Consider the following 16,332-nt stretch of genomic DNA (forward strand, 5'->3'; position numbering starts at 1 on the left):
CAGGTTCCTTTTTAAATGCAGTCTACCAATGCCCATCATTTGCAGCCTGCCTGTGCCTCGCCAGTGCCCAGCAGCCTACCAGTACCCATCATGCAGCCTGCCTTAGTATGTCAGACAGGATCAGGATAGGGCAGTGTTGGCAAAACCAAGAACAGTGCTCTATCTATGGAGGAAAGCTGTCAGCACACCATATTAAGGAGCAGCTTGTCTGTATGATCAGCGGGAGCAGCATCATCAGTGTGCAGCACTGCAGGGGTTAAATGTGCAGGACTTGTTTGACATACTGTTAGAAACAGTGAGTCCGTGAAGTGAGAAAGCTCACTGTTTCTAACAGCATGTCAAACAACAAGTGCTGCACACTGATAATGCTCCTCCTGCTGATCATACCGACAAGCCGCTCCTTAATGCGGTGTGCTGACAGCTTTCCTCCATAGATGGAGCACTGTTTTGCTTTCAGCCGCCTCGTCAGGGGAGGAGAGAACTGCACTGCACTGGACTTGGCTGGATAGGGAAGGGGATGCTCCAGAACTACACACCCATACTGGGTGGCACCAGGGGCCAGGCCCCATTTTAGGCACCGCTATCAGCGTAATTTCCTTTTCGGCATTTCTGCCAAAAAGGCCATTTTCGGCCGATGTGCTTTGGTGGCTGAAATTTCGGTGCATCTCTTTTTAGCCCCTCCGGAAGTTCCTGAGGGTGTTTGCATGCAAAAATACAACCCTTGTAAACCACTACAGGATAGTATGGATGGGTTAGTGTTAATGTGAGGTTTCAGGCTCAGATTAGGGTCATGCTGTGCATTAGGGGTCGGGGTAAAATTCATTTGTGGCTGGGAGATTAAGATTATGGCTGGGTTAGGTTAGGTAAAGGTTTTGGGCTCAGATTAGGGTTAGGCTGTCCGCAGGAGTCAGGTGTGAGATTCAGGTGTGGTTAGAGACAAGTTAAGGGAAAGGTTTAATTTTCAGATTAGGGATAGGTTGTGCACAGGGGTGAGACCCAGTTGTAATTGGGGTACGCTGTGTATAAGGGTTGGGGTTGAAATTTTAGATTTGGTTGGAGGTTAGGTTTGTGGCTGGATTTTGGTAAGGGAGTTTACAACTAGGTTTAGATTAGGGTAAGGGGCAGGTTAGGGATACATTTTATGCTCAGATTAGGGTTTGACTGTGCATTGGAGTCCTGAGGTGAGGTTTAGTTGTGGTTGGGGATTAGGGTTATGGCCGAGTTGGGTTTCGAAAGAGGTTTAAGGGTCAGATTACAATTAGGCAGCGCATAGGAGTCAGGGATATGAATCAATTGTGATTGGGGGAATTAGAATTATGTTTGTATTCATGTAAAGGTTATTTCAGCCTTTTAAACTCACTGTTGCTTAGAAGTCTGCAAGGCCTCTATACTAATCAAGTCTAATCTAAGCAGAGAAGCTCCACCCTGTAACATCTCCATCTAGAAAAATGATGTATTCTGCAAAGTGTTTTCCGGTACAGAAGATTTTCTGAACATTGTTCTCAGCACTGGGCGATACAAAGGTTCAGTCACATTGATGTTCGGCAATCTCTTTCTTGCTCTTTAATGAATGTTGTTCTAAAGAAAACAAACGTGTTTCATGTTGTTCCTTTATGGATACAATGTTTTCTTGCAGTCACAGAACATTGCGAAGCTGATGAGTTCCTACATAATTCAGTTTGCGGAGAGCCGTCCCCGCTGGGAGAAACTCCGACTGGCTACTGTTACTAGGCACTCGGCATATACATCTGGCTCTTAATTGTAAACAAAGTATATTTATCTCTCCTCTTAGTGCCGGGTGGCAGCGGTGACACGCCGGCGATTCTGAGGCGCTCCATGAGCACAATAACAAGGTACGCCGGGCAGATTGCTCCGGCTTTGTTTTGCTTTCTGAGAAGGCTCCTTTGTTTAATAATGTATTTCTAGAAGAGAAGCAGAAATCTTCTTTCATGTCTCCTCTGTCCCAGCGCTGACACAGGAGCTCACGTTGGCTAATTGCCAGCCGGAGAGTGCAGCGTTCAACTTTGTAACATCAGGTGCAGAAAAACGAGCCTTTCGCCTGATAAATATTTCAGCTTCCAAACAAGAGAAAGAGGCAGCGAACGGATCCGCCGGGAAAGGCTGAATGATATTTTCTACTAATAGCCAATAGGCTGACGCGGATCACAGGCCTGTCTCCTCTAACTGAGGCTTTTGGGCTCCCTCCTCTAATGTCTACCTCCATAATAATATTCTCATACCCCCTCCTCCAGTGTCTTCTGATACCCATTAAATCCGTGAGAATCTTTTTATACACCTTCCTCCTTTTGTTTACCTTCTGATATCTTCCCCCATTAAAGTTTTCTTGTACCCTCTTTGCTGGTGTTTACCCCATAAGAATCTTCTCATACCCCTTCCTCTGGTGTCTACCCCCATGAGAATTTTCTCATACCCCATCCTCTGATGTCTAACCCCATATGACTCTTTTACTGCCCCTTCCTCTTGTACAGTGGTTCTCAACTTCTCCTCTGGACCCGCTAACAGGCCAGGTTTTATGTATTACCTTGGAGAGATGCAGAATACTGCAATCACTGAACAGCAAATTGTATCACCTGTTATATATTTCAGTTATCTTGCAAACCTGGCCTGTTAGTGGGTCCTGAGAACTGTAGTTGAGAAACGCTGCTCTAGTATCTACTGCAGAAAATGTCTTCTCATAAACCTTCCTGTGGTACCTACCTCCTATAAGTATCTTCTCATACCCCCTATTCCAGTGTCTTTAGCCATAAGAAACTTCTCCTACTCCTTCCTTTTGGGACTTAACCCCATATGAATCATGCTTACTTCTGTGTGTTGCAGTGGCGGCTGGTGCTCCATTTCTTTGGGGGGTGGCAAACAAACAGCCCTACACTTACCCCATCCAGGTTGCGGGGGGCTTCTCCGTCTTCTCTAGGCCAATCTGGTAGTTTCTCCTGGCCAATCTGTTCTTAGGACCCGCTTCCTGTCCTGATTGACCGGAAGGAGAAGCAGGAAGATAATTAATGTTGATTCGCTAATGTCACAAGTGGGTGAGTTCGGAACGTAGTGCAAGTTGGAGCCTCCGGCTATAATCATGTACTACAAAAAAAAAACCTTGTAGAACTCTATGCATCCAGGGCCCCGCATGTAAGGGGCTGCACATAGAGATTAGAGGGGCGGTGCCCCTTATGGACCGGCTGCCACTGTAATATGTTGTCTGCCCCCTATAAGTTTCAGCTTGCCCCCTAATGAATCATACCTCCTTCTCTGGCATCTTCCCCCATGGAAATTTTCTCATACTCCCTCATCTGGCATCTACCCCAGTAAGTGTCTTCTCATACCACTTCTTATGATGCCTACTTCCTTAAGTATCTTCTCATACCCCCTCTTCTGGTGTCTTTCAGTATTAAAATGTTCTCATATGCCTTCCTTTTGGTATCTTCGACCATAACATTTTTCCCATACTCCCTCCTTCGGGGGTTTACCTCCCATATGAATCCTATGCTACCTTCTGCTGTGGTGTTTGCCCCAACATAAATCTCATATTTCCCCCTATGCCCCCCCCCCATGTATCCTATACTACCTTTTTACCCCCTAGGACTCTTATACTACCCTCTCCTCCACTGTCTGGCCCAATATAAATTTTATATTTTCTCCTTCTCTGGTTTCTGCCAACCCCCCCCCCCCATCCTCAACTTATACTATTCCCTTTCTCCACTGTCTGCTAAACTTGAATTTCACATACCACCCTACATCCACTGTGGTGTTGTGCCTCCTGAACTTAGTTCACTACTGCCCCCCCCCCCTGGTGTCTGCCCCCCCCCCCTGGTGTCTGCCCCCCCCCCCCTGGTGTCTGCCCCCATTTGAATCTAAAACTACCCCCTGTTCCACTATCTGCCTTAAATAATTTGCCTACTTCCCCCTGCTTTGTTGTCTGCTCCCCATATTAATCTCATACTCTGGGGCTCTAATATGTGTCCCATATGATACATTATCCCCTGTTCTAGTGTGGGCCCCATATAATCTATTACTTCCTGCTCTCTTGTGGGTTGTGCATGATACAATCCCCTTTGCTCTGGTGTGGACCCCATATAATGCATTAGACCCTCCTCCAGTGAAGATCCTGTATGATATATTACCTCCTGCTCCAGTGTGGACCCCAAAATGATCATTACCCCCTGCTCTGGTGGGGGCCCCATATGAATTCTCCAGTGTGGTTCATATTTACAGATTTGGTTTCATTTCTTCACTGAGTAAATATTAGCTATTATAGGCAGAGATGTGGACTTTGCAGCCACTGTGTGACTTTCTATAGAAACTGGCACCTGAAAATTATCTTCCAGCAGAGGTTTGAATCATATTTTTGTGCGATGACTCAGATCTTTTTAAATTACCATCCTCTCCTCCTAGATCGTAATCCTGTTCTTACATCAGTGTCCTCAGTGCCACCCACATCATAGTTCCCCACTTCACATCCCAGTTTTCCCTTCAGAGTAGCGTTCTCAGGGCCCATTCTATTCATCATTCCATTCATCACCCCCCACCCCCTTCACAGTGGTGTAATGAAACGCCTTCACATCACACACCCCCTTTATTCACAGCAGTATTCTCCACCCCCCCCTTCAAATCATCATTCCCCCAGTACAGTCTTCTGCCCCTTCACATAAATCCCTCCTTACAGCACTGCCTCCCTTTACATCACTCCCCACAGTACTGCACCCCCCTTTACATCACCCCCCCAGCACTACCCTTCCTATACATCACCCCCCCCCCCCACAGCACTACCCTTCCTTTACATCACCCCCCCCCCCCACACACACAGCACTACCCTTCCTTTACATCATCCCCTGCAGCACTTTCCTCCTTTGCATAACTACCCTACAGCCCCCCTTTCACATCACACCATCCCCCACAGTAGTATGCTAGGCCCTCTTGACATCCACGACCCCCACCCTTCAAATCATCATCCCCGGTACAGGTCTCTGCCCCTTCACATTAAGCCCCCCCCCCACAGCACTACCTCTCTTTACATCAACCCCCCCACAGCACTATCCTTCCTTTTACATCACTCCCTACAGCACTTCCCTCCTTTACATAACTACCCTATAGCACTTCCCCTTTCTCACATCACAGACCCCCCCCCCCCCCATAGTAGTGTTCTCTGCCCTCATCACCCACCTACTGCACTGCCCCCCCCCTTACATCACCCTCCTACAGCACTGCCCCCCTTTCACATCACGCTATCCCCCACAGTAGTTTGATCTACCCTCTTGACATACAAGACACCCCACCCCCCCTCAGCACTGCCGCCTTTCATATCACTCCTCCCCCACAGAACTGTCCTCTACCCCCCTTCACTCCACTACCTCAGGGGGAGTGGGAAGCAGCAGAATGGTAATGAACTGAGTGCAGAAGACCTTGAGTGGGAGCGGGAGCTGCCGGCAGTTAACTTTTTATATCAACCAGAAAGTGATTGGTTACTAGGGCCGCAATCTGCTATTTAGTGATTCCTGTATTAAAGGATAACTAAACCCAATAACAAAAATGTAATACATGTAGAAGGAAGATAGGATTTTTTTTTGGGCTATTTTGAGGGAGCTTTTATCCTGGTCATGTGATCTCCCAATGGCCGGGCTTCAGGGGAGAGGAGAGAGCACCCGACAACGTATGGAATTCCTGGGTCATGGGGCATCCGGTGTTGGCTGGTCCTCCTCTTCTTTGAAGCCAGCTAATGGGAGCTGATCATGTGACTGGACCGGAGCATCCTGGGAATAGGTAAGTATAAGCATCTTTCTTCTACAGGGTAGTAAGAAGGGGGGTGGAAGTCTTTTTACGTTTAGTTAGTTAGTGCCTGGACTTCCATTTTATGCACTGTTGTAAGTGCTTGGTGGTTGTATGGCGAAATTCCTGTTTCTGCTCTTATTGTTGCATGGACACTGATCTTGCATGCACTAATCTGTACAATTGGGAGATTTTTTTTTTATCTATTGTATTTTAACATCGTGGGTAGGGATGAGCCGAACACCCCCCGGTTCGGTTCGCACCAGAACTTTCGAACGGACCCCAAATTCGTACGAACGTTAGAACCCCATTGAAGTCTATGGGACTCGAACGTTCGAAATTAAAAGTGCTAATTTTAACGGCTAATATGCAAGATACTGCCCTAAAAAGGGTTTGGGGACCTGGCTCCTGCCCCAGGGGACATGGGTCAATGCCTAAAATGTTTTTAAAAATGGACGTTTTGGCTGGAGCACTGATTTTAATGACGATTAAAGTGAAAAAAAAAAAGTGCAATATTCCTTTAAATATGGTGCCTGGGGGGTGTCTGTAGGATGCCTGTGAAGTGCCACGTGTTTCCCGTGTTTAGAACAGTCCCTGCACAAAATGACATTAAACGGAAATATCACAATTTAAAACTGCTTGCGGTTTTAATGTTATATCTGGTTCCTGCAATATGATTGAAAATCATTGAGAAAAATGGCATGGGTAGCCCTCCCTGCCCATTGCCAGCCTATTTGGGTCTTGTACGCATATTAAGAGGAACCCTGTACCCATATTTAAAAAAAGGAAATGCGTGTGGCCCCCAGGCCCTATATACTCAGAACAGCAGTATACAGGCGGTGCAAACAAGACAGGGACTGTGTAGGTTTGTTGTGTTAAGTTGAATCTGTTTGTAATTTTCAACTGGTACATTTTTAAAGTGTAGCTCCAGTCAAAAAAACATTTTTAAGCTTTTTGGAAAACATAGGGAAGGGTTATCACCCCTGTATAATTTGTTTTGTCGTCCATCTTTTTTCATCTCACTTGCTGTTGTCTCCTTCCGTTTGCAAGTTGGAGATGTTTGTAAGTTGGCCTATATGCTCTGCAGAAATGGCGGAACAAGGTGTTGGTTTTGCCACAACATTGTAAGCCCTCAAAGTGACTCTTGGTGGGCGCTGGAGCGCCCTGCTGTGAACGATTATATCAAGAATTGTAATTACATGCCATTGTTGAACAGTGGTAGAAAAAATGACCTTTGGTGGTTGTGGTGCTGGTGCCACAACACTATAAGTCCTCACCGTTACTCTGGGTGGGCACAGGAAGGGGCCCTCCTGTGAAATATTATATCAAGAATTGTAATTACATGTCCCTGTTAAACAGGGGCAGAAAAATGTTGCCTTAGGCACTGCTGCTGGTGCCACCACACTGCAACCTCTCCCATATACTCTTGTTTGATTGCAGGAATTAGCCCTGCTGCAAAGCATTGCATCAAAAATTGTACTTAAACGCCCCTGTTAAACAGGGGCAGAAAAATCAACCAGAACCAGAAATGTTCTTCCAACATATCAGCGGAGGAGGAAGAGGATAGACAATCAACATAACAGGACAGTCACTCAGCATCAGCATAGGCAGTCTTGAAGGGATGTGATATTTTAAAAAAAATTATTCTGTTACATCAGCTTCAGGTGCTTGGTAGCTGTGGGTGATCCAAGACTGATTCATCTTGATGAAGGTCAGTCGATCAACTGATTCGGTGGACAGGCGCACCCTGTGATCGGTAACAAAGCCACCAGCAGCACTGAAGGTGCGTTCCGAAAGAACGCTGGATGCAGGACAGGCCAGTAGCTCAATTGCATACTGTGCAAGCTCTGGCCAGTGATCCATCCTCAAGACCCGGTAAGCCAGAGGATTTTCGGTGGGAAAGGTGTCCAAGTCTGACCTTGCCCCTAGGTATTCCTGCACCATGTAAATCAGATGCTGGCGATGGGTGCTGGAACCGATCATACCTTGGGGCTGCGGACTAAAAAATTGTCTGAAAGCATCAGTCAGACGGCCACCTTCTCCACCGCTCCTTCTGACCGATGCCTCAGCAACACGTTGTCCAGGACCAGGAGTTTGTAACCTCCCACTCTCTGGGAACGCGTTGCACAGACCTTTCTGCAAGGCCTCCCGGAGATGTCTCATCCTCTGCTCCCTCTGCGATGGCAAGATAAGGTCGGCAACCTTACCCTTGTACCGTGGATCAAGGAGAGTGGCCAGCCAGTAATGGTCCCTCTCCTTGATCCGAAGAATACGAGGATCCTTCCGCAGGCTTTGCAGGATCAGGGAGGCCATGCAGCGTAGGTTAGCTGAGGCATTCGGTCCGGAGTCCTCTGGGTCACTAAGGACAACATGATCCGCAGCTACCTCCTCCCAGCCACCTACAAGTCCACGTGTTTCTTGGGACTGTAAATCATCCCTACAAGACTGCTGCTGCTGCTGCTGATGCTGAGTGCCAGCCTCCACCTCCATGCTGACACAATCATCCTCCTCCTCCTCCTCCTCATCCTCTTCCTGTGTGATGGGTGGCACAGCAGGAACACTGTCTGGATAAAGGGGGCCTTGAGAGGCAAGGAAGTCCTCCTCTTCCTGCCTCTGTTCTGCCTCAAGTGCCCTGTCCATTATTCCACGCAGCGTATGCTCCAAGAGGTGGACAAGAGGTACAGTGTCACTGATGCATGCACTGTCACTGCTCACCATCCTTGTGGCCTCCTCAAACGGTGACAGGACAGTGCATGCATCCCTGATCATGCCCCACTGGCGTGGTGAGAAAAAACTGAGCTCCCCTGACCTTGTCCTGGTGCCGTAGTTGCACAGGTACTCATTGATGGCCCTCTGCTGCGTGTGCAGCCGCTGCAGCATGGCCAATGTTGAGTTCCATCTGGTGGGCATGTCACATATAAGGCGGTTCTTGGGCAGGTTCAACTCCTTTTGGAGCTCAGCCAGCCGAGCACAGGCATTAAATGATCGGCGGAAATGCACACAGACTTTCCTGGCCTGCTTCAGGACATCCTGTAAGCCGGGGTACCTGCCCCAGAACCGCTGCACCACCAGGTTAAGGACGTGAGCTACACAGGGCACATGGGTCAGTTGTCCCTGTCGGAGGGCAGAGAGGAGGTTGGTGCCATTGTCGCAAACCACCATTCCTGGCTTAAGCTAGCGTGGCGTCAACCACCTCTCGGCCTGCCCCTGCAGAGCTGACAAAACATCCGCCCCAGTGTGGCTCCTGTCCCCCAAACAAACCAGCGCAAGCACGGCATGGCATTGTTTTGCCTGCGTACTTGCATAGCCCCTGGAACGCCTACGGAGCACCGCTGGTTCTGAGGACAGAGCACTGGAAGAGGCCATGGAGGAAGAAGAAGAGGAGGGGGTGGAGGAGAGAGGTGTGTCACAACCAATAGTAGCATTTTGGAGGCGTGGTGGCGGAACAACCTCCAACACTACTGCACCTTGTCCTGCATCCTTCCCAGCTGCCAGAAGAGTGACCCAATGGGCCGTGAAAGACAGGTAACGTCCCTGTCCATGCCTGCTGGACCATGAGTCAGCGGTAATATGCACCTTACCGCTGACCGCCCTGTCCAGCGAGGCAAGGACATTGCCTTCCACATGCCGGTAGAGAGCCGGAATCGCCTTCCGTGAGAAAAAGTGGCGTTTGGGGACCTGCCACTGAGGAACCGCACATTGTACAAACTCACGGAAGGGGGCCGAGTCTACCAACTAAAAAGGCAGCAGTTGAAGTGCTAGCAATTTAGTCAAGCTAGCATTCAACCGCTGGGCATGTGGATGGCTGGGAGTGAACTTCTTTCGCCGGTCCAGCAGCTGGGGCAGGGACATTTGCCTGCTATAATCGGACGTGGGTGTACCGCTAGCAGAGTTCCCGGAAGCACTTGGCTGTGACACACCTAATTCTACACCTTCATTCCTCTCAGAGCAGGTTTCAGAGAGGACTGAAGGTCTAGTGGGGTTGGAGATGCCAGCTGATGAGGAGCAAGGAGAGGTCCGCTTTGTTCTTTGGTGTGGGTCTTTGAGGTACGCTTGCCAACGAGCTGCATGGCAGGTCAACATATGTCTGGTCAAGCATGTGGTGCCCAAGCGGCTGATGTTTTGGCCACGTGAGATACGCTTGAGACATATGTTGCAAATAGCAGCAGTGCGATCTGATGCACACGTCTCAAAAAAGGCCCACACCAAAGAACTTTTAGAATAACGCGCAGAGGAAGCGCTCTGCACAGGCGGAGCTCTGCGGTGTGATTCAGTCGGTGTGCTGCCCCTAAGCTGGCCCCCGGAGGGCATCCTGCCTCGTTGGACATGTGCCTCCTCCTCCTCCTCCTCCTCCTCTCTCCTTCCAGGCACCCACGTGGAGTCAGTGCCCTCATCATCCCCTCCCTCTTCATCGCTGTAGCAAACCTGGCAGTATGCTGCAGCTTGTGGAACATGACTACCAGATTGCTGTCCTTCTTGAGCATCCCCTCTCTCTGCGCTCACGCTACTGCCTTCCTCTAGCTGAGTGTCATCATCAGAGCCCACAAAACACTGGGCATCCTCCTGGAGCATGTACCCAACACTGTGCTCAAAGAGTTCAGGAGACTCCTCAGGAGGACGTGGTGGGTCTAGGGAAGGAGTCACTGATGATGACTTTGAGAGGAGGGAAGACGATGCGTTGGCAGCTGCTTTGCTAGTACCCTGAGACTGGGTGAGAGAGGATGAGGAGGATGAAGAGGGCTTGGTCATCCACTCTACCAAGTCGTTGGCATGTTGCGGTTCAACATGTCCAGCTGCCGAAAAGAAGGACAAGCGTGTCCCATGGCCACGTGCTGATGACAATGCACCGCGTCCACGACCAGCACTGTTGTCTCTAGACACAGAGCCTGCTTGCCCTCTTTTATCGGCTCACGCCTGTCTGCCTCTCCTTGCTGGCCTTCCAGACATGGTAATGGCCTGAAGGGAGTTGGGTAAAAAAGCAGTTGGGTAGTGTATATTGTGCTAGAGGCACACAACACCCACTAACTCCTGCAGATGCCTTTATTATAGAACACCAGAGATAAAGGGGTATATACAGATGTATACTGTGCTGTGCTGGAGGCACACACAACTTCCAATAACTCCTGCAGATGGCAAGTGGTCTCAAATAGAGAAGAGCTATGTAGGTGGATATAGCGGTATGTACTGGGTACAGAGCACGCAGACAGCACGCACTAGCTCCTAACACTACTGACTGCAAGCTCTATTATAAAAGATAGATTACTAGCTATATAGGTGAGGTGAATATAGCGGTGTATACTGCGGTCACGGCACGCAGACAACAACCACTACACAACAGCAAGATCGAAAATCGTCCGAAAACGATCGGTGTGTACTGTGTTGAAGGTACACAGAACACCCACTAACTCCTGCAGATGCCTTTATTATAGAACACCAGAGATAAAGGGGTATATACAGATGTATACTGTGCTGTGCTGGAGGCACACACAACTTCCAATAACTCCTGCAGATGGCAAGTGGGCTCAAATAGAGAACAGCTATGTAGGGGGATATAGCGGTATGTACTGGGTACAGAGCACGCAGACAGCACGCACTATCTCCTAACACTACTGACTGCAAGCTCTATTATAAAAAATAGATCACCAACTATATAGGTGAGGTGAATATAGCGGTGTTTACTGTGGTCAGGGCACGCAGACGATAACCACTACACAACAGCAAGATGGAAAATCGGCCGAAAACGATCGGTGTGTACTGTGTTGAAGGTACACAGAACACCCACTGCTTCAGACGCCAACACACTACACAAGGCCGCCGCGCTGGTGGCCTTATATAGTGTGGGGCGTGTACTACACAGCCTGAGCTATGATTGGCCACAGGCATCCTGTGGCCAATCATGGCTCTCCTCGCTGCTGGCGCTGCGATTGGCCAAGCATGCGGGGTCACAGTGCATGCTTGGCCAATAATGAGCCAGCAATGCACTGCGTCATCGCAGTGCATTGTGGGCCGTGAGCGCCACACGAATTTGGTGCGAACGGACCAAAATTTCGGACTTCGCCGAACGGACGAACAGCCGATGTTCGAGTCGAACGTATGTTCGACTCGAACACGAAGCTCATCCCTAATGGTGGGGTATGGTGTCTAGCCAGTTATGTTGGCTTGGATGACACACAAGTATAATGTGCTTAGCAGTGTACAGGAGATGAGGAAAATCCCCTGACAAACTTGCAGCATTAAGTAGAGGTAAATTCTAAATGGATGACATTTAGTTTGTCATGTGCACGGTATATCATAAACAATTGGCTTTTTTAAAAATAAATAAATGTCTTGTTTTCCCCTTTTTATTCATCCTTTATTGCATCCCTGTACTGCTGATCTCCTACAGTCTCATTTAGAGTCCCTTTTTTGTCTACATACAATCTAGTGTTGGCTGCATGGCATATCTCAGAGTGGATTTCTTGATAGTGACCATGCATGTTAAAATGGCCTTAGTCTTGATCAGAAGCCCTTGTGAAAGGGTGGCAATGCAGCAGTACAATCGGGAGACAATGGGGTTGATTTACTAAAATTGGAGAGTGCAAAATCTAGTGTAGCTGTGCATGACAGCCAATCAGCTTCTAACTTCAGCTTGTTCAAAAAAAAACTTGAAAGCTGATTGGTTTCTATGCAGAGCTGCACCAGATTCTACACTCCTTAGTTTTAATAAATCAATCCCATTGTTTTGTCACCCTATAATAGAAAGTGCCTGATCAAGGACCTTCATTTCACTGGGGAATATTTGAATGGAATTTGCTGAGTTATAGAGATTGAAAATTACAATAACATGTTAAAGTTTGAGGTGCACATACACCAATCAGCCAAAGCATTATGACCACCCACCATAACCTGTCAAGGCATGGCCTCCATTATGCTTCTGAAGGTCTGCTGTGGTATCTGTCACCAAACAGTAGCAAATCCTTTAACCACTTGCTTACTGGGCACTTAAACCCCCCTCAGTCCCAGACCAATTTTCAGCTTTCAGCGCTGATGCACTTTGAATGACAATTGCGCAGGCATACAACACTGTACCCAAATGAAATTTTTATCATTTTTTCCTACAAATAGAGCTTTCTTTTGGTGGTATTTAATTACAGCTGGGAGTTTTATTTTTTGCTAAACAAACAAAAAAAGATGCAAAAAAAAAAAATCATGTTTAATAATAGATGAGGCAGCACTGATGGGCTGCACTGGTGGGCACTGATGGGCTGCATTGGTGGGCACTGATAGGCTGCACTGGTGGGCACTGATAGGCATAGTTAAGGCGGCACTAATAGGCACAGATAAGGCGGCACCGATGGGCACAGATAAGGCGGCACTGATGGGCAAAGATGGGCACAGATAAGATGGCACAGATGGGTGGCACGGATGGGAACTGATAGGTACCACTGATAGGTGGCTCTGATAGGTGGCACTGCTGGGCACTGGTAGATGACACTGATGGGCACGGATATGTGGCACTGGGGTGCAGCACATTTGTTAAGGCAGATTGTGGGCACTGCTGGGTGGCACTGTGGGCACTGCTGGGTGGCACTATGGGCACTGCTGGGTGGCACTGACGGGGGCACTTACTTTTTATTAATGTGGCACTGGCAGGGGGCAGGTGGGTACTGGCAGGGGGCAGGTGGGCACTAGCAGGGCTGGCCGTGATCGGGACTAATGTCCCGATCACGGCCGCCGGTGATTGGCTTTTTTTTTTTCTCCTCGCGCTGACAGCGCGAGGAGGAATAATAGCCGATTACCGGCTCCGTTATATCACATGATCAGCTGTCATTGGCTGACAGCTGATCACGTGATAAGGGGTCGGGATCGACCCCTTGCACGGATCGGTGATCAGGCGAGTCTCCTAGAAAAGGAGATCCGCGCTGTAGCCGTCATTCGGCTATAGCGCGGGTCTCAAGTGGTTAAGTCATTTTAGGTTCCAAGATGGGGCCCTTCATGGATCAGACTTGTTTTTCCAGCATATACTCAATTGTATTGAGATTTGAAGCAAAGTCTACACCTTGTTGTGTTTCTCAAACCATTGCAAAATTCAGCAGCCCAAGCCATCTTCTTTCATTGCTCCATGATTCAGTTCTAATGTTCATATGCCAAATATAGGTGCTTTTGGTTCTGGAAGTTCACCTACCTGTCTGCTTGCAGTTTTCTGCAGAATGTAAACTGAGTGGCACTTGTGCAGTTCAGATTAGATTGCCAACGCAATCTATGTGTGCCAGGATGGCTGTCTCCAAAACATCCACAGGAGTTAGTCATCCTATGCTGATGTTAGAGAATAGGTAAGTATAGTGGCTTTAGTTCCACTTTAAGATGAGGGAGCCCCAAGATGTCTCCTCCCCCTACAGGAAGGAGTAACGGATACATACACTGATCAGCCATAACATTATGACTATGCACCATAATCCATCCATACATGGACTCCTTCCCTAGACCTCTGATGGCATGCTGTGGCATCTGGCACCAACTTATCAGTAGCAGATCCTTTATGCCACGTGTTGAACACAAAGCCCGCAGGCTGAATGTGGCCCTCCGTGCCATTTTATGTGGCCCTCACACCTCTCCTGCATCTGCAGCACCCCTCCTCAACTCTGCCCTCACTTTGTCTCAGCAGTCCGAAGCAGAGAGGACAGCGCTCCTACTCAACTCCCCCCCCCCCCCCCCCCCCAAGGAGTTTAAAGCGGGGTTCCACCCTAAAGTGGAACGTCTGCTCATCGGAACCCCCCCCCCCTCCGGTGTCACAATTGGCACCTTTCAGGGGGGAGGGGGATGCAGATACTTATCAAAGACAGGTATTTACACCCACGTCCGGGCATAGACTCCCACGGGGGTGTCTTTGCCTCTTCCTGTCCCTGCGCTCTGTCTGCTGGGAAACACACGGGTCCCAGAGACAGCGCGGACAATTCCTATTGCGCTGCGCAACTCGCGCATGCGCAGTAGGGAACCAGGAAGTGGTGGTGGTGGCAGCAGCCGAGCGATTGATCGGCCTCGGCTGCCGGCATCGCTGGACCCCGGGACAGGTGAATGTCCATTTATTAAAAGTCAGCAGCTGCAGTATTTGTAGCTGCTGGCTTTAAAAAAAAATTCCACAGTGAAATCCCGCTTTAAGTGGGCTCTGTGTCCTTTTTTTTTTTTTTTTTTTAACAGAAAATTTTATTAGACAAATCAGCATTACACTGCAAAGTACAGTAGATCCGATATTACACAGTTGTAGAAAGGAAAAAAAAAAAAAAAAAAAACACCTTCATCCAGTAACCATTCTTAAATCAATAATCCAGCAGTACAGATAACAGGAGCATCCATAACTCTATCATAAATGCAGGACATTCCCAGCGAAACTTCACAGCCATCATGCAGGTACCTGACATTTGCGTGAGCCCGCGGAAGGGGGGGGCCAGGGAGGAAATGGTCGGGAGAGAGAGGACAGGGCGGTCAGCCGGGGGGGGGGGGGGGGGATCACCACCGTCTCAGCTCAACTCAAAGTTAGGGGGAGGGGGAACCAAGATCAGCGGACGCATCTATCCAGGATGACCAAATTTTATCAAATTTCCCCGGGCATTGTCTACTTTCATAGGTCAGCTTATACAGGGGGAGCACCAGGTTCACTGATTTCCTCCACAAGGCAGGGGTAGGGGGGTCCTCGAGTTTCCATTTCAATAGAATCTCGCGTCTGGCATAATACAATGCGAAGGTAAGGCACAGTTTACAGTACCTGTCCCCCTCAACGTCTGCCAAATGGCTCAATAGTAGGGTTTGAGGGTCGACCTGAAGGTTCGACCCGGTCACAGCATTTAGCGTAAAAACCACTTCCTCCCAGTAGGGCTGGATTTTGGGACATGACCAGACCATGTGCCAGAAAGTGCCCTCCTCCTGTTTACACCTTTGACAATTAGGGTCTCTTTGGGGGTAAATCCGCGCCAGCCTCTGCGGGGTGAAGTATGCCCTATGCAGGAATTTAAATTGTATAAACCTGTCTTTCGCGGCTATCATTGTTGGAATGTAAGAAGTCAGGCACTCCTCCCATTCCTCCTCCCCTAGGGACGGAATGTCCGAACTCCACTTCTCCCGGGTCTTGGTCAAACTAGTATCATGTTCCACCGTTAGGTAAAGATATAAGGTCGACAGGGTTCTCCCCATCACCCTGGAAGTCAGTAGGCGTTCAATGGAGTCCGATTCCAGAGTCAGAGGGGCAGGAAACTGAGCCCCAAAGGCGTGCTTCAGTTGCCAATATCTGAACTGGAAAGAAATTGGAAGCCCATATGTACGTCTCAGTTCTTGGAAAGTCATTAGCCTACCCTGATGAACTATGTGCTTTAAAGTAACGATTCCTTTTTTCGCCCACAGAGAAGGGGGGCTCTGTGTCCTTTACAGGTTTAGCCTTTCGTTATTACTAAAACCAGTAATAATCAAATACACAGTCAATTATTTAATATGATAAAGAGTAGATACATTTATACAGTCTTATAGATACAGCCAGCCCTTTATAGGCAACCACAATGCTGATGCAGCCCGAGATTAAATTGA

The sequence above is a fragment of the Lithobates pipiens genome, unplaced genomic scaffold (assembly GCF_037356315.1).
Source record: "Lithobates pipiens isolate NorthernLeopardFrog02 unplaced genomic scaffold, aLitPip1_a1.2 Scaffold_8, whole genome shotgun sequence".
NCBI lineage: Eukaryota > Metazoa > Chordata > Amphibia > Anura > Ranidae > Lithobates > Lithobates pipiens.